This window comes from Malaclemys terrapin, chromosome 1 (assembly GCF_027887155.1).
Source record: "Malaclemys terrapin pileata isolate rMalTer1 chromosome 1, rMalTer1.hap1, whole genome shotgun sequence".
Taxonomy (NCBI): Eukaryota; Metazoa; Chordata; order Testudines; family Emydidae; genus Malaclemys; species Malaclemys terrapin.
The window spans coordinates 295,221,462-295,239,955 of record NC_071505.1 but is presented as its reverse complement, the minus strand read 5'-3'; the positions used below and the strand labels follow the sequence as shown (position 1 = coordinate 295,239,955).

The following is an 18,494-nucleotide window of genomic DNA, read 5'->3' as shown; positions in this document are numbered from 1 at the left end:
GGTTCCTCCCTATTTGTCAAAATCAAATCTAGAACAGCCTCCCCCTAGTAGGTTTCTCCACCTTCTGAAATAAAAAATTGTCTCCAAGAACTTGTTGGATAATCTGTTTCCTGCTGTGTTATTTTTGCAACCGATGTCTGAGTAGTTGAAGTCCCCCATCACCACCAAGTCCTGCGCTTTGGATGATTTTGTTAGTAGTTTAAAAAAAGCCTAGTCCACCACTTCTTCCTGCTTAGACGGTCTGTAGTAGACCCCTACCATGATATCACCCTTGTTTTTTACCCCTTTTATCCTTACCTGGAAACTTTCAACAAGTTTGTCTCCTATTTCCGTCTCAGCCTCAGTCCAAGTGTATACATTTTTAATATATAAGGCAACACCTCCTCCCTTTTCCCCTGCCTGTCCTTCCTGAGCAAGCTGTACCCTTCTATACCAATATTCCAGTCATGTGTATTATCCCACCAAGTCTCTGTGATGCCAACTATGTCATAGTTGTATTTATTTACTAGCATTTCGCATTCTTCCTGCTTATTTCCCATACTTCTTGCATTATTATACATACATCTGAGACACTGATTTGTTTCTCCTCCCAGTTCTGCGTTGTCTCACCTTTATCCCTGCTATAACAGCCCATGCTGCCCCCAAATTCTGAACCTTCTCCCAGGTCTCCATGTTTCTGACTTACCTATGGGCTTTGGTCACCTGCCTCCTTCAAACCTAGTTTAAAGCCCTCCTCACTAGGTTAGCCAGTCCGTATCCAAATATGCTCTTCCCTTTCCTTGATAGGTGGGCCTCATCTCTGCTTAGCAGTCCTTTTTCCTGGAACAGCATCCCATGGTCAAGGAAGCCAAAGCCCTCCTGGTGACACCATCCTCACAGCCAGGCATTCACCTCCAGGATGTAGATGTATCTGTCTCTGCCTGGGCCCTTACCCCTGACTGTAAGGATCAAAGAGAACACCACCTGTGCTCCCAACTCCCTCACCCTTACTCCCAAAGCCCTGGAGTCACTTCTGATCTCCTGAGGGTCATACCTTGCAGTATCATTAGTGCCCACATGGATGACTATCAAGGGGTAGTAGTCAGAGGGCTGGATGATCCTCGACAATCCCTTCATAACATCTGGGATACGTGCCCCTGGCAGGCAGCATACCTCCCGGGATGCCATGTCAGGGTGACCGATGGGTGCCTCCGTCCCCCTCAGAAGAGAGTCATCAATCACCACTATCCTACGTTTCTTCCTGTGAGTAGTGGCTGCGATCCTCCCAGCCATTATGGAATTATTATCCCAATTTCATTATGAGAAACTATTTTAAAGATTGAAATCTTAGCCATAAACATGCAGTCAATAGAGCCAAACCAGAAAAATTCTTAATTCAAAACACATTTTCCCTTTTGTAATTGAAAAACAACAATCTGATTAGTTTTAAACTTTAAGGTGAGATGAAAGCGAGGAAATCAGCTGCAAAGAGCTGGAGTCTAGAATGTTGCAAGTGGAATGAAATAGTCATTTATTTTGGCGTCAAAAATTTGGTGACAAATCCACAGTCAGATTGTTATAAACTGTGTTTCATCAAACATGATGGAGGCTAAGAGCTGGTGGCTACTGGGAATTTTCAGACATTGGACTAGATGTCTGGGGGTTGACTTTGCTCTACAAGCATCCATGCCTCACTCTGGGAGTGGGAGAAAAACAAGCCAGTGCTGGCAGGAAGGGGTTAAGCCCTAAGGATGTATTGTGCACCAGGGCCAGTGAACCTGACTGCAGGAGCTTCAGCAAACCCAACCAGAGAGGTGGCTCAGCAGGGGGAGTGCCTAGGGGACGGAGCAGCCCCGCTCTCCCTGGGTGCCGGACCCAGGGAGGGGAGGGCAAAGAGGGTGCTACGCCCCTGCCCGGGGGCTGCTGTGGAGCCTGCAGGTGCAGGGCATGAACAGGCTGGAAATTGCTTCCCCCTCCCAACCACTCCAGAGCTTAGCTGAGGGGTGGAGAGGCTTCCTCGTGCCAGTGCTGTGCAGGGTTCGTCTCCTCCTGGCCAGTGCCCCAGGCCAGAAGGTCTTGGGCTTTTCCAGGGCACCGGCCCAGCCAGAGGCAGTGGGGGAAGGAAGGAGCCTCTCAGCCAGGCTGTTGGTGAGCTGAGCGCTCCAACCAGGGGTTGGTTCTCTGCACAGTGCTGGGAGCGGGACGCGCCCCACCAGTGGGCATATGGAGGAGCAGCAGGGCTGAGGGGGCGGGGACAAAGGGGCAAAGTAGGGAGAGGACAGTGAGAGGGGGAGCACGTGAAGGTCTAATGGGTGGGGAACAGAGGTGACATGTAACTGGCCCCTACCTGGTGCCTGTCCGCACTTACCAATCATTGCACTGCGTAGCCAGCGCTGGCCGAAAATGGGAAACGAAGCAGGGCCCCGCTGGCCGAGAGCTGGCACACAGCGGGGGCTGCGCTGATGGACCAGCATGGGGAGTGATCGGCTCCACATGCTGCATCTTCGCTCCGCCACCAGCCTTTCACACCCACCCCCATCATTGGCCACTGGACCCCCCCCACTCACCACTGATAGGTGAGTGGCTGGCGAGCAGGGATCTGGCCAGCAGCAGGACCTGCCAGTATTGAGGAGGGGGAAGACAGAAAATATGGGACAATTTGCCTATTTTTAAGAAAAAGTCGGGACACCAGCAGGAGGGCTTAAATACGAGACTGTCCCTTTGAAAACGGGACGTCTGGTAACCCTATCTATAGGGATCTAAACTCATCAACGCCTACATTTTGGCTGTAAAAGTTCCCCATGTGCCTAGGCTTCTGCCTCTGGGCATGGGCACAATGCCTAACTGTAAATGGCTAGATGGTTCTCTCCTACCTAAGCCCCAGTGAGATCTGCAAACCAGGTGAAGATAAGAGTTCCTCCACTTACATGTTGTCATTGCAACACTTGAGTCCCTTAATAGATCTCAGCATCTGCACCTCAGTTTCCCAGTCTGTAAAATGGGGATAATAATTCCTTACCTCACATGGAAATTGTTAGGATGAACTCATTAATGTCTGGAAAGTACTGAGATCCTCAGCTGGAAGGAGCTATAGCAATGCAAAGTAAGTACGATACTGAATTCATTTTATTTCTTACGGTGAGTTCCATATATTTAACTACAATTTTATTATTTTCCACTCACTGGAATAGGATTGCTACTGGCTATTGTTGCACTATACTATAACTCAGAGTATAATTCTGACTACCTAAATCCTTTTGGGCATCAACCTGGTTCATTAGTCTCCTGTTTTAACCTTTACAAGCAATTCTGGAAGGAACCTACATGAAATATGTTACTCTGCTGCCTGGGTTTAGCAGTTTTATGACAGCATAACACCAGAAGGGTTGTACAATTGCCGCGCATAACAATTATTAAGTGATATATAGCCTAGCAGCCAATATATTGGTCCTATTGACATCAGTGGGAATTTTGGCTCCAAGGCAGTGAAAGAGTTAAGAAAGAAACTCCTTATACTATGTGTATATCATCTTGCCCATTACTATACTTTTTTAAAGTGAGGTATGTATATATTGTGCTCAAATCTGTATTTGTGGGTAGAAATCAGTTAATTGTACTCACACACAGGTATCTGCACAGGCAAATGAAGGATTTGCTTGAGCACGCATATACATGTGTGCATTAAGTTTTTGCAGGAGAAAGTTTAGGATCTGGGTGTAGAAATTATGCTCCAGAATTTTTAAAAAGAGTCTGAGTTTAAAAAAAAAAAGTGTCTCTGTGAACTAGTCTCTTGTGAGCTCCTCCTGTCACTGATTACAGAACATTCTCAGGGTATTTGATTTTTTCTCCAAAACCAAAAGAAACATCTTCAAAGTCTTGCAGTGTTGTGAGTGATAATTTACTGTACGGCATTTGCCATCTGGTCACAGCACCCTTTCCACAGGCTCCTGTCACTTCATCGCTCCTGTTAGCTATTCTTCTTGTGATGTAAAAATAAAAGAGGAGAGTTAAAGCACATTGATTCTCAGTGCTTGACTTTATCTCATTTTAATGAACCCCATGTTTAAAAGGGCCGAGATCAAAAGGAACAGGTTTGTCTACAGCCTACATATCACACAGGCAGCTGCTTTTTGAACTTTCCAGTGCCTTCCTTAATGATCTCATCGATGAGCCGGAGAAGAAATTCTTCGGAGTTAAAAGAAATTGAACCTCTATGCCATCTTGGGCCTCAGACCTCACCTTCCCAGATCCATTTTCCATTTAAGGCCTTGTCTACATAGTATAGTTAAACCAGTGCAAACCCAGTAGTGTGGGATACAGTTATACAGATATAAAGGTGCCTTATGCCTGTATCACTGTGTCCACGCTAAGGGCTGTATAACTTAATTATCTTGGTTAAAAAGTCACACTCCTAACTGACATAGTTACACTGGTATAACAACAGTGGGTAGAGTGGGCATAAAACCGAGAGGCAAAATGTTAATCCTGTCGTGACAATCCATGTCCCATCATTTCCCCCATCCGGTTCATTATTTTCTGGAACATTTCCAGGTAATGAGCAATTTTGTCTGCTTTACAAGACTGAAAATATATTTGTTCAATTTGTTTAAAATGTAGCTAATTTGTATCACTTGTGTCCAGAACTGCAAGACAAGAAGCAGTCGGCGTAAATTGCAACAAGGGCAGTTTAGGTTGGACATCTGGAAAAGTTTGCTAGCTGTCAGGGTGGTTAAGCACTGGAATAAATTGCCTAGGGAGGTTGTGGAATCTCTGTCACTGGAGATTTTTAAGAGCAGGTTAGACAACCCCCTGTCAGGGATGGTCTAGATAATGCTTAGTCCTGCCTTGAGTGCAGGAAACTGAAGTAGACGACCTCTCAAGGTCCCTTCCAGTCCTATGATTCGTAATTTGGCAAACTGCACACATTTTTTTTTATTGTAATAAATCAATGGTCACTTTGTAGTCAAAATTTTCTCTGCAGTGCACACGAGCAAAATGTTTCCCCGCATATTTGTTAGCTCAAATTTGAAACTTTAGCTGTGTGTTTTTCCTTCCTGGAAACATTTGAGTGACCAAGTTTTACTCACACTAGTGACCAAGGAAAGTGAATTTTAATGTTGAGTGCTTGAATATTAGCACCAGAAGTGCTAATGGTATGGAACATTGCTCAACACTGCACGGAAACAAGGGTCCCAGAACCCTTTGCCAGAGCCGTGATAAAAAGGTAATTAAATGAGCCAGACACGCATCTAACCATTTCCTTTTCTGCTACACACACTTATTGTGTGTGAATAGGACAGAGAAAAGTTTCAATTTCAATTCAGCAATAAACTAAGACATCTTACAAAACCCTGATTTTTGTAGAAATCAAGCCATGGGCAAGGCCTATTTGGCCCAGAAAGGAAAAGGTTTAAAGTCTTCTAAAATTCACTGATCTTGTTGTCTGAGAGAATCAAAACCCCAGTATCATCTTCAGGCTATGTTTCTGATTATAAGAGCTAGAAATAATATCAAACAACCGATCAACACAGTCCAAATTTCCAATAGAATATCAAATACGTGCAGAGAACTGTTGGCTTAATCCATGGGGAGGGGAAAGACACCCCACAAAGACAGTTAATTAAATGTTAATGATTACATTAAAAGAAACTGCGAGCTCCTTGTGTATATTCCACAAACAGAAAACAATAAGCTAAATTTGTCAAATGAATTGTTGCCTATGACTGATTCACAAAGCTCCAATATGCATCATAGCCACTCAGAACTTCATAGGAGCAGCAGAGGTGGCATAGGACTCATAATGAACTTTCTAATCCAAAAGCAAAGACCCCTCAAAAATTAGGCCAAAGAAAAATCTCCATTAGCTGTTATCTGTACAGAGCCCTTGACATTGAGCAGTTCTAATCCTAACCAGTAGAGGGCGTTGGAGAGATATCACACAAGTATATGCATCCAAAGAAGTGGGCTGTAGTCCACGAAAGCTTATGCTTTAATAAATTTGTTAGTCTCTAAGGTGCCACAAGTACTCCTGTTCTTTTTGCGGATACAGACTAACAGGGCTGCTACTCTGAAACCTATTACACAAGTGTTATGGACAACCAAGCAGTCTCCTATTAATTTCTGTTCACCTTGCAAGCAGCCAAGTGACCTCAGTTTCTTCCTCTGCGCTGTTCCTCCAGCTGGATCCAAGCCAGCACTGGTGCAGCCGGAAAGGAGAGGCAGCTGGTGCAGCTGGCTACTCCAGTGCCCTGCTGGCAAGGGATATGAGGGAACCAGGAGGTGGAGAGAGAAAGGGGGCGGGGTGAAGGGTGGAGAACACCAGGGGGGACAGAATAGAGCAGCTGGGGCTCAAAGAGGACAGGTGGCTAAGGAGGACAGGGGCAGAATGGGGGAGAACGGCTCCAGACTCTCATAACAACCCCAGGCAGGAGTTAAAGCAAGGGGAGTTGAGAGGGAGCACAGTACCTGCTGCTCTCCATGGCTTTAAGCATTTCCACACACTTCCCCCTCCTCTTTCAATTACATAACCATTGCCCCCAACATTCACTTCACCATCCCTCCGTCACGCTGCCCCAGGCGCCCTCCAGCTTCCTAATGACCCTTCACTTCCTCAGCCTTCCTAACCCCACCCCATCCCTCCAGCTGCTGCTCAACCGTTCACTCTCCCCTCATTTCTGAGGGGTGCAAGATGGGGGGGAGGGGAGAAATAAACTTCTTCCTCACCCACAGCTACTCAGACTGAGCAAGGAGTTTGGGGGGGGGGGAGCAGGGGAAGAAGAGACACTGAGCAGGGAGGAGGAGTGACTTTTTCTCACTGACAATAACTGTCAGACACAGACCTAGAGAGGACTTGGCAACCTAGATATGCGAGCCCGCAAATCAGTAAGGGAGTATTAAACACTTACTAACAATTAAATGGACTGAGACTTCAATCTGGGGATACAGTGACAGCTGTGACATGACAATCAGGTACAAGAAAACAAGGCTTCCAGAAAAGGCAGCTAATCACACATTCCCAGCAAAAAACGGGTTGAATTTTCTTATACTTCTTCTTCCCAAAGAGGTTTTTATTTACAATCTGCCTGTTTTTAAAATCAAGAAACACAAATAAATGACCTAAAAGCATCAACACCTGACCTGGCATGGTCCACTTTGCATGTTACTACTGTCCCATTGTGCCCTTCACTCTGCCCAAGCTGCACATGCAACTGTCCCTTTGTGTCCCTCCCTCCCTCATATTCATGCTGTCATCAATGTGTCCGTAGACCATATCTCCCTTCCAGCACTGAGATTCCTTGCTCTTATTCTTGGGGTGAAATCCTGACTCCACTGAATTCAATTGCAAATTTCCTATTGACCTCAGAGAGACAGGATTTCACCTTCACTGATTTTCCTGGTCTGTTTGGAGGCGCTGGGAACTGGAATGGGAGCTTTCTTGGCTATCTTTATTTATCCGTCTAGGTGCTTACACCATGCCTATTACCAGGGCAGCTGAGGAAACAGAGGTGTGGAATCTTTAACAAAGATTCTAAATGCAGTCTCATCAGAATCTCCCTCCTCTGGAGACCCAGCCCAGAATTGCCTTGTTCCCCCACACCATCCCATACCATCATCTGCCCACTGTTACCCCATTACATATATTTGTGCCGGTTTATTTTACCTCAGACAAATCAGCTTGCAAGTGTCTGACCTTGACTCTCATTTTTGTTACTTCTTGTCCCTATTTCTAACTAATCTAGATCATAAACTCATAGAAACGGGAGCTGACAGAGATTTCCTGCCATTGAGCCTAAATTTTCCTTTTCTTAACTGGATATGCGCTTGAGGTATGATATGGGATACCATCATTCCACTTACACCCACTTACATGCCAGACAAAACCTCTCCAGCCTTGGGCTATTCATGTCTCTCCCCCCGCCCACTTCATCATTGCTTACCCGCACTGTACATATTTAGTTCTTTTAATTTTTCCTCACAAGTCAATCCCTCTGGTCTCTTAATTATTTTTGTTACTGTTCTCTGAACTTCCTCAGTTGTCTAGATGCTAGATCTTTCTGTTAGTAAAGTGCCCAGAACTGAACCAGCATTCTAGGTACAGTCTCATGAGACCCACATAGACAATGATAGCCTCCTTACTCTGTGACGTGATACCTCTGTATGCACAGCCCAAAAAAACAAAATCACATTGCTGTTTTTCACTGTGATAGCGCCTCGCAAACTCTTATGTAATTGCTTGTCCACTGTCATTATGTCTCTGTCCTTGGTGGTGTTCATGCCTCCCAATTTAGTATCATCCTTTAATTTAATTAACATGCTGGTTATTCAGTCTTCCAGATCATTAATGCTGATGATAAAAAAAAACTGGACTTAACACCAATCCTGCTAGACACCTTCCCCTAATTTGATATATTGTCATGTTTTATTACCCCTTGTTTATGGTCCTTCGGCAAGTTTTCAGTCCATCTGACAGTGCTCATTTTCATTTCAATTGTCATTAAGTTTCCAAGTATGATTTTCAGAGACACACAATATGAAATAATTTCTCCAAAATCAAAGTAAATTAAATCTACTGCATTCCCTTTGCCCAGGAAGTGCCAGGTCCTGCAAGCATGATGCAGTGCTGTTATTAATGTGGCTGCTCAGTGCTCTTGTACTCCAGATCTCTTACGGTGCTTGGTACTAGGGTTACCATATTTCAGCAAGCAAAAAAGAGGACGGGAGGAGCCCCACCCTAGCCCCGCCCCTGCCCCTCCCACTTCCCGCCCCCCCAGAACCCCCAACCCTCCCCCCGTTCCTTGTCCCCTGACTGCCCCCTCCTGGGACCCCTGCCCCTAACTGCCCCCCAGGACTCCACTCCCTATCTAAGCCTCCCTGCCTCTTGTCCCCTGACTGCCCCAACCCTTATCCACACCCCCACCCCCAGACAGACCCCTGGGACTCCCACGCCCCATCCAACCACTCCCCACCCCCTGACAGCCCCCCCCCCGAACTCCCAACCCATCTAAACCCCTCTGCTCCCTGTCCCGACTGCTCCGATCCCTCTCCGCACTCCTGCCCCCTGACAGCCCCCCCCAGAACTCCCAACCCATTTAAACCCCTCTGCTCCCTGTCCCCTGACTGCTCTGATCCCTCTCCCCACTCCTGCCCCCTGACAGCTCCCCCCCAGAACTCTCAGCCCCCCACCCCGCTCCTTGTCCCCTGACTGCCCCCTCCTGGGACCCCTGCTCCTAACTGCCCTCCAGAACCCCACCCCCTACCTAAGACTCCCTGTTCCTTGTCCCCTAACTGCCCCCTCCTAAGACCCCCCCAACTGCCCCCCAGGACCCTACCCCCTACCTGTACCCTGACTGCCCAAAACTTTCTCCACTCCCTCCAAAAAGCCCCCCCCCGTTTCTTGACTGCCACCTCCAGAACCTTCCTGCCCCCTGGCCCCCTTACCCTGCTGCTCAGAACAGGGTGTTGGGCTCTGTGCGAGCCAGACACGTGGCTGAGCTCCCCAGCACAACAAAACCCGGTCCCTGGCCCGGACCGGGCTGCAGGGGAGAGCTGCCCTTGTATCAGCACAAAGTGCTCTCGCTCCCGTTTTGCTACGCTGCATGGCAGAAACCGCTCCCAGTTGCAAAAGGGGAGGGCTGCACTTTGTGCTGATACACTTGCTCAGAATGCAGGGCGGATCCGGCTCCTCTACAGCTGCTCCAGAGTCCAGCCCGGGACTTTCCTGCAGCCCTCCCAGCCGCTCGGTCTGCTCTGCCGGGGGAGGGGGGAAATCCCAGACATTGTGAGTGCTTTACAAATTCCCCCCGGACGCTATTTTTAGTACAAAAAGGAGGACATGTCCGGGTAAATCCGGACGAATGGTAACCCTAGGTAGCCTGCCAGGTGGGCCACCAGCATTTCCAGCCCTTGCTCCTGTATCATGAATCTCTCAATAGTTGGTGTTCTTCTTAAAGCCCCAGTTGCTAAGAGTAATAAAATTACCCGAGAACCTCAGCTTTCATTAAAAAATAATGTCCATTTCTAGCCCCCCTGCTTACACAGAAGAACATGACCTGAGTGCTCCCTGATGGCTCAAAACCCAGAAAGCAAATACAAAGAGTCCAAAATTTATTATTTTTAAAAAATCAATCATGATTTTTGAATGCTGGGGTTGGCAATGCTTGTACCATGACTCCAAGACAAACAGCGAAGATGCTTTAGCAGCTAAACTGTACTATAGACTCTAGCCTAGTAGGTCCCAATAATCTCCCAAAAGGCTAAAGTGAAAGGATATATTAGTAGGGCTGGCAGGCAAGGAAAGGCTACAAATACACTAGGTGCCATAGCTTATGGAGTTATATTTCAAGTTAAAACTCAGCAATTCCTAACCTGGGAATTGTCATGTTTGTCTGTACCAAGTATTGACTGGCGACCGAGCTTGGTTATATACACACCCGATGTGTTCATCATAAGACCCTTTAATGTTCTGCCAGGCATGGCTGAGGATCCTCTAAATATGATACTGTATTTTATGCACAGTGCCACCTAGTGGGTGAACATAATAAAATATAGTTTAGCCTTCCATTCCAATAGGGACAGTCCAGTAGAGGGTCAGGGCTCCTCATGCCTAGTGTGCACTTTCCAGTGCATTCCTCTATTACAGGCAAGTAGGTAACTTGCAGGTTTCCTGGTCAGACTCAGTCTGTGGTGTGTCTTGTTGGGGCCCCTCTGTATTGTGGCCCTCCTGTTGCTGCCATGATTTTCACCCAACTCCTCCTAGCTGGCTATCCCGCCTGTAGACAGCAGGTAGGATTACAGTCCCCAGCTCAAGTCCGTGTTCGAATGCATTTGCCTTTTACAAAAACAGCAGCACTTTCTCTTTGGGCCCCCATGCCCAGTCAGAGCACAGTGACCACTTCTCAGGCTGCTCCCTTGGTGATCGTGTCACTTTTACTGCAAGAGGCTTCTTCAGGCTCCAGCTCCTTTAAGAGCCTGGGCTTGCTGCTGGCTACCCCCTCCACTCCACCCACCCCCACAATAGCTGCTTTCAGACCCCCCTTTACTCAGCCTTCATCTGCCAGGCCCCAGGTCAGTCTCTGTTTTCCCCACAGACCTGTATCCTCCTGCAATGTGTGCCAGTCACAACGTGCCCCCTCACTGGGCTGTCTGCTCCCCGCATGACTCTCCAGCTCCCACTGCAGCTCTGCTTTTCCACCCCCGAAGGGGAGAAGGAACGAGAACAGTGGTGAGTTTGCTGATCAGCAGACTCATTACAATGCTTTCTACCATGAGCAGTTCCATTAAAGCTTTCAGTGTGGGAGTACTCATGGTAGCAACACTATACCAAATAGCAATTGGATGGTAACAGACCACAGAAACCAATGATGATTCAAACTGGTGATATTCTGAACAAAAAGAGCTCTCCATCATGCTTGTAGCTGCTTCCATTACTTCACACTGACTCAGACATTCTAGGCATCAGAATGATACAGTGATACAGATTGATACTTCTGGAATCTTTATTATACATATGTTGCATTTTTCTTCTTTATATTGTCACTAGCAAGATATGGTAAAACTAGAGACTAAATTATTTTACAGGTGGCTGCATCTTGCTATCTGTAAAGTAAGATAAATGGATTAGTCAGAATAGAAAAATGGAACTTGATAATATAAGAGGTATTAATTCCCTGGCAATGCTCAGTACTTCCTGTGCAACTAGAATATGCATATCAGAGAAATTGTGAGACAGGAAAAAAGAAGTGCCTTACGTTTTCTTCCATATATTTCAGTTTCTAGTAGCAATAATTACCTCTGCCCAAGGCATGTGCTGGGGAATTTATGACTAGCTGGGGTTAATGGACCTTGGCTTTACCTCAGGTTATGAGCTCTCCAGCTTGTCATTAATCTCTATGAAATGTCCTATGTCTCTATCATTAGTGTTTACATAAATGAGGGGTAATTGTGAATTATAAAGCTATTATTACTATATACCAAGTGGCTCAGGACTGGTAACTTTATAATAAATTAACAAAGTCAATCCTGAGTTATAATTATAGGTTTGTTCCCAATTTGCCTATATTTTTCTGTTATAAAATGTATGGATCCAGCAGCTAGTGATGAAGACATCAGAGCCAACCTCAAAAAAGCATGCAGTTTATTTCAAGAAAAAATATAAAAGGTGAAAAAAGAGATGCTGAAAAATACAATATACAATTATCTTCTGTGCTGCAGATTAAATAATATAATCAAACCTGTTATATGTGAGATATAATTTATACAAGCGGCATAAGTCTTAAAAGAGCCTGAGAGAAGGGGAAAAAAAAAAGATCTGTTTTACATAATTCCCATTTCCGTTGAAAGGGAAAGTAAAATAGCGTATGAAATTAAATGGCTTTTTCACTAAAAGTGCCATCTTCCGTGGCAAATAAACTGTTCTGCATGTTCTCAAGTTTTATTTTAAAAGAACACTAGCCAAGGTGATATTTACAACACAATGATAAACAAAACATCAACACAACCATCACACACACCAATGAAAAAGAAAAGGTGCTCTAGGTTCACAAATGCAGTTTACTAAAATGAAAGGTCTAGTCTGCATGTGTCAGAAAAATGCTGATATAGTATTGCGTGTGTAAAATGCCCACAGCACAAAATTGAAAAAATACTAGTTGTCAGATTTCCCAGCCCCCTTCAGGTCAGAACAAAGATTTGCCTGAACTGTGTCTGTGCAATGTTTCCCGCCCCTTCCCCCACCTTTGTAGAGCTCAGTGATCTTTATTCTCAATTACAGACATAGAGAAATGTGTTGTAATGAATAGGTCCACTGTCCTTTACTGGATGGAACCAGAAATGTTCGACTTTGTGTCATAGGTCCTATATTGCAAAAATCTAATGGAGAGTCCATTTTTACTTAATTAGTAGGGGCTTTTTTATTTTTATTTTATTTTTGAGCAGGGGGATCTGTGTTCTATATCTGTTACCACCAAGATATCCCAAACATCAGGGTGTGAAGTACAGTAACAACCATTAGAGATCTTCAAAAACAGGTGGATTTTTACAATGGGAAGTATTAAGCTATCTAAATACAGGATTAACTACCAGCTCCTCTATTGTATAGCACCATCGGTGCACATGGAGCTTTACAGACAAAGACTGTGATCCTTGGGCTTCTAAGAGCTTAAATTTAAGGGTCTGCTCTTAAAGCCTGAACTCAGACTAGTCTCACTGAAGACAATAGGAGTTGGGACTGATTGGCACATCTCCCAGTCCAGATTTGGTCCTGCTACAGTTGAATTTAACAGCTAAACTTCCATTGCTTTTGATAGGTGTAGGCTCAGGCATTTAAACAGACAGCACTCAAGCAAGACATGACTACAAAGCAGAAGAAGGGAATGGAGAAGGAGTGGGTTGAGAATACAAGGAGAAGAACTCAAAAGGAGATGGAAAAGTGTACTACCAAGGAATTTTTTATTGAATAGTCTTGTAATTAAAGAAAGTTCTCTTATCACAGGCAGCTGTAGCAGTATCCAAGTGGTGATTAGCAGTGGAAAGCCAGCCAGAAGTCGTGAAATTGGAGAAGGGATTTAAAGCAGAGGAGGCATCTTGTGTGCAGTGTAGGAGGAAGGAGGCTATTCAGTCTTAGGAGGTGGCGTGAAATGTATTAATATACTGTAATAAATAAATAAGATGCAAACAGAACATAGAGCACTCTTATTAGTGCCAAAAAGAAATCCAAGATACCATGCAAAAATTCTGTTCAAGACTAGCAGCTCAGATCAAAAGGGGTTAAAATATAATTAATATATAGTACAGTACTGCATCTTAAATTATGTTCATTGAGCAGTCACTTAATAATGGAATAACACACAAACAGGTATTTTGAATCAGACAGAAAGTACGGACAAATCATCTTCTGTTATCAAAACACACAAGCAGCATCCCCACTATCCATCCACTAACAGAGTTTGCAATAGTGAGGGTGTAAAATTAACAAGGTGTGGACAAAGATTGGAGATTATGATCAAGGGGCAGTTTTTGATTACATTAAAGAAGAAATGACAGGACTCAGAGAGAGTCTGGATACAGCTGGGGGATGGGGAAGGAGAGAGAAGAATCAAGATTACAAGAGTGTAGGCCTGGGAAATAGGAAGGATAACTGAGTTGTTGATGGTGACTGTGATGGTCTCGGTCACGGAGATCCCCTTGGGACTGTCACCTGATGTGCTGAAGTTACCTCTGAGCCCATTTTCCCTGCCAGCTTGGGACTCCAGAACCCTGTCTTGTTGAGCCAGACACACTAGTCTGCTGCAACACAGACCCAGGGTCTGGGCCACACCCCTAAAGCTGCAGACTTTAACTAAAAACAGCTCAGCAGGTTACCTGTCTCCAGCACCCAGACACCCAGCTCCCAATGTGATCCAAACCCCAAATAAATCCGTTTTACTCTGTATAAAGCTTATACAGGGTAAATTCGTAAATTGTTCGCCCTCTATATCACTGATAGAGAGATATTAACAGCAGTTTTCTCCCCCAGGTATTAATCACTTACTCTGGGTTTATTAATAAACAAAAGTGATTTTATTAAGTATAAAAAGTAGGATTTAGGTGGTTTCAAGTAATAACAGCCAGAACAAAGTAAGTCACAAAGCAAAATAAAACAAAACACGCACGTCTAAGCCTAATACATTAAGAAACGGATTACAAGTAATATCTCCTTGCCTCTGTTGCTCCTTGGTAGCTAAATCAAAATGGCTGGAAGCAGAAGTAACAAAGAAATAATTTACTTTTGTATGTACAAAGAAGTGGTGGGAATGCCAGGGGCCTCATGTGGAGGGAAAGTGAGCGCTGGGAACCTGCTGGTGGAGAAATTGTTAAGGAACTGCAATTCTACACACTTCCTCTAAAGCCACATAACAGCAACACCATGCACTCCAAACAATGCTACAAAAGTTATTGCTCAATTAACCTGGACCACTTGCGCTTTGCTATTACATAAGGCTATTGATCTATACTAATGATACTCAGACTTCAGTGGTTCAGGAGCCAAATTAGAGATCAACATTCTCCAAGAGCCACAGTAGTGTGATTTTATTTACTATTTATATTCATATTTAAACAATGTGATGGGAAATATTTAGTTTTTATTATTCTCACAGCAAAATGACTGACCAAATATTATAATATCAACTACAATTGGTTAATAACATAGTTAAAGCATTCTGATTGGTTAATAATTAAAATAACAGTGTTTTGATATCATGTGCTGCAAAGACCCACAAGGGACACATTAAAGAGCCACCTGCCTCTCAAGAGGCTCAGTCCGAGTATCACTGATATAAATGTATAAATACCACTGTTATACATGGGTTGATCAGAATACAGGCAGTCATCAACTTTATGACATGCGAGTTATGATGAACAGCACTTACGTTTATAAATTGAAATCCTGTTTCGACTTTCCGATGTTGGTTTTGACTTTACGATGCTCGACCCGATGCAATGCCACACCAGCAAACAAGTTCATATGTGCACATCGATGTTCTGCACCTCCCATCTCCTGATTCAAGATGTTCAGTTGCTGTTCTGATGCCATATTTATGGTGAATCTTTGTGTTTCCAAACTTTTTCTTAAAATGTAGTGTTTCTTTGCCCATAATAATGGAAGAAAAGCATAAATCTGGTGCAAGTGATGTTTCTTCTTCTAAGAAAGACAGAACAATTACTATGAAAACAAAAATGGAAATAATTAAGAGGTCTGAAAAAGGTGAGACGCCAACTGAAATCAGTAGAGCTTTGGATATCCCCAAACTATTACGACTATCATGAATGACAAGATAAGGATTAAGGAACATGTCAAGGGCTTGGCTCCTATGCAATCACCTGAGATAACTAAGCAGTGTGTTGGACTTTTTGCTCAGGTTGAGAACCTGTTAACCATTTGGCTGGAGAATCAAAATCAACGCCATGCTCCTGTGAGTTTAGGCATAATTCAGGAAAAGACTAGGCATCTTTATGGTGATCTAAAGAAAGAACAGGGGGAGAATTCTAATGCTGAGCCTTTTAATGCAAGTAGGGGGTGGTTTATGCATTTCAAAGTCAGGGCCAATTTGCATAACATCAAGGTCTCAGGTGAAGCTGCCAGTGCTCATGAGGAGGCAGCTCGTGCTTTTCCTGAGACATTGACTGAAATCATTGAAGAGGATGGGTATTGTGCTCAGCAAGTTTTTAACGTTGACAAAACTGCGCTCTTTTGGAAAAAAATGCCATTGAGAACCTACATTGCCAAAGAGGAGAAATCCATGCCAGAGTATAAAGCTACTAAAGATAGGCTCATTTTTTGCTCTGTGCAAATGCTGCAGGAGACTTTAAACTTAAACCTTTGCTTGTGTACCATTTGGAAAACCACAGGGCTTTCAAGGGATATTCCAAGTCATTTCTCCCAGTGATATGGAAATCCAATCTTAAAGCGGGAGTCGATAAGAACATTCTTGAGGATTGGTTTAATCATCATTTTGTGCCAAGTGTCAGGGATTATTGCAGCAAAAACAGTCAATCTTCAACAATGTTCCTGGTCATCCAACCATCCTTGATTACATGCATCCTGACATCAAAGTGGTGTTTCTGCCCCCCAATACCACCTCATTATTGCAACCCATAGACCAGGGGATAATTGCATCCTTCAAAGCCTATTATCTGTGACAAAGTTCCTCCTCTATCTTGGTGGGTCCTGCACTTATTGGCGGATTTTCTTGCCTCAGAGATTCACCATGTGGGTTGGGGAACAGCCCAGAGACCTTCCCCTCTAGAAGAACCCACAGTCCAGGTCAATTGGGAAGTTTGGGGGGAACCCGGGCCCACCCTCTACTCCAGGTTCTAGCCCAGGGCCCTGTGGACTGCAGCTGTCTATAGTGCCTCCTGTAACAGCTGCATGACAGCTACAACTCTCTGGGCTATTTCCCCATGGCCTCCTCCAAGCACCTTCCTTATTCTCACCACAGGACCTTCCTCCTGGTGTCTGATAACACTTGTGCTCCTCAGTCCTCCAGCAGCAGCCCACTCACTCTCAGCTCCTTGCACCTCTTGCTCCCAGCTCCTCACACTCACACCACAAACTGAAGTGAGCTCCTTTTAAAACCCAGGTGCCCTGATTAGTCTGCCTTAATTGATTCTAGCAGCTTCTTAATTGGCTCCAGGTGTCCTAATTATCCTGCCTGCCTCAACTGGTTCTAGCAGGTTCCTGATTACTCTAGTGCAGCCCCTTCTCTGGTCACTCAGGGAACAGAAAACTACTCATCCAGTGACCAGTATATTTGCCCTCTACCAGACTCCTGTACCCCACTGGTCTGGGTCTGTCACATATCTTAGGAGCACATTCGCCCAGGCCATCAAGGCAACTGAGAAGGAAGGTGGACCAACTCTGAAGGAATTCTGGAAGGGCTTCAACATTTACCTTGCAGTTAAGAACATTAGAGAGGTATGGAACGAAGTCAAACAATCCAATTTGAATGGTGTTTGGAGAAAATTGTGTCCTGAATTTGTATTTGACTTCCAAGGCTTTACAGACACTGTTGAAGAGGTGACCAAAAATGTTGCTGAAATGGGAAAAGAACTCAACTTAGATGTTGTACCAGAGGATGTTGATGAGTTACTGACATCACATTCTGAAGAATTAACTAATAAGGACCTCATTGAATTGGAACAGCAAAAAGTGGCAGAGGAAGAAGATGATGCACCCATTGTTGAAGAGACTCCTCCTTGTAAAGTCTTGACAACAGAAGTGTTGGCTGAAGCATTTCAATATTTGGAAGCTGCCATGTCCCTGTTTGAGGAACATGACCCCAACATTGAACACAGTGCATCTGTGAATAGGGGCATATCCAACATGTACAGCTGCTACAAAGAAATTTACAAGGAAAAGATGAGAACTTCTGTCCAAAATTCCTTGGACACTTTCTTTAAGAAAGCAGACAAGACTCCAGAAAAACCTGCAGCCAAGACTCCCGAGAAGATTCCAGCCAAGAACCCTTCAAAAAGTCCAAACAAGAGCCCTTCAAAAAGTCCAGCAAAGTAACCTCAAAGAAGTCCTTCCAAATCACTTCAAAACCCCCTGCAATCCAACCCAATTAGAACCAACACCCAGGAATGATGACGACAAGGTATGTAAAAAAATTTAAAGCTTTAAAATTTGTCTATGCTTTTTAGATCATTTGTAGGTATGGGTAATATACAGTACTATATTTCTTTATGTATTTTTAACGTATGTGGTTTTTAAAATGTCAATATGATTGCTATTTACAATATAAATACATTAATGTAGCTATATTACTCGTCTATAATTGAGTACAAAAATCTGGGTTATTTTGGTGAAAATAGTGTATCGGGCCTTGGTTCACTGACCAATCCCCCATTTATAACATTGTTCCTATGGAAAATCAGTTTTGACTTACGACGTTTTGACTTAAGACATGATTTTAAGACACCAATTGTGTCGTTAAGTCCGACAACTGTCTGTATATTTCCATGTATGGTAGGGCCAA

General features: G+C 44.3%; 1 pseudogene; it reads left to right on the top strand.

Moving 5' to 3' along the window:
* The first annotated feature begins 15,615 nt into the window (after nucleotides 1-15,615).
* On the top strand, nucleotides 15,616-16,656 carry LOC128840000 (tigger transposable element-derived protein 1-like; annotated as a pseudogene).
* Nucleotides 16,657-18,494: the final 1,838 nt, after the last annotated feature.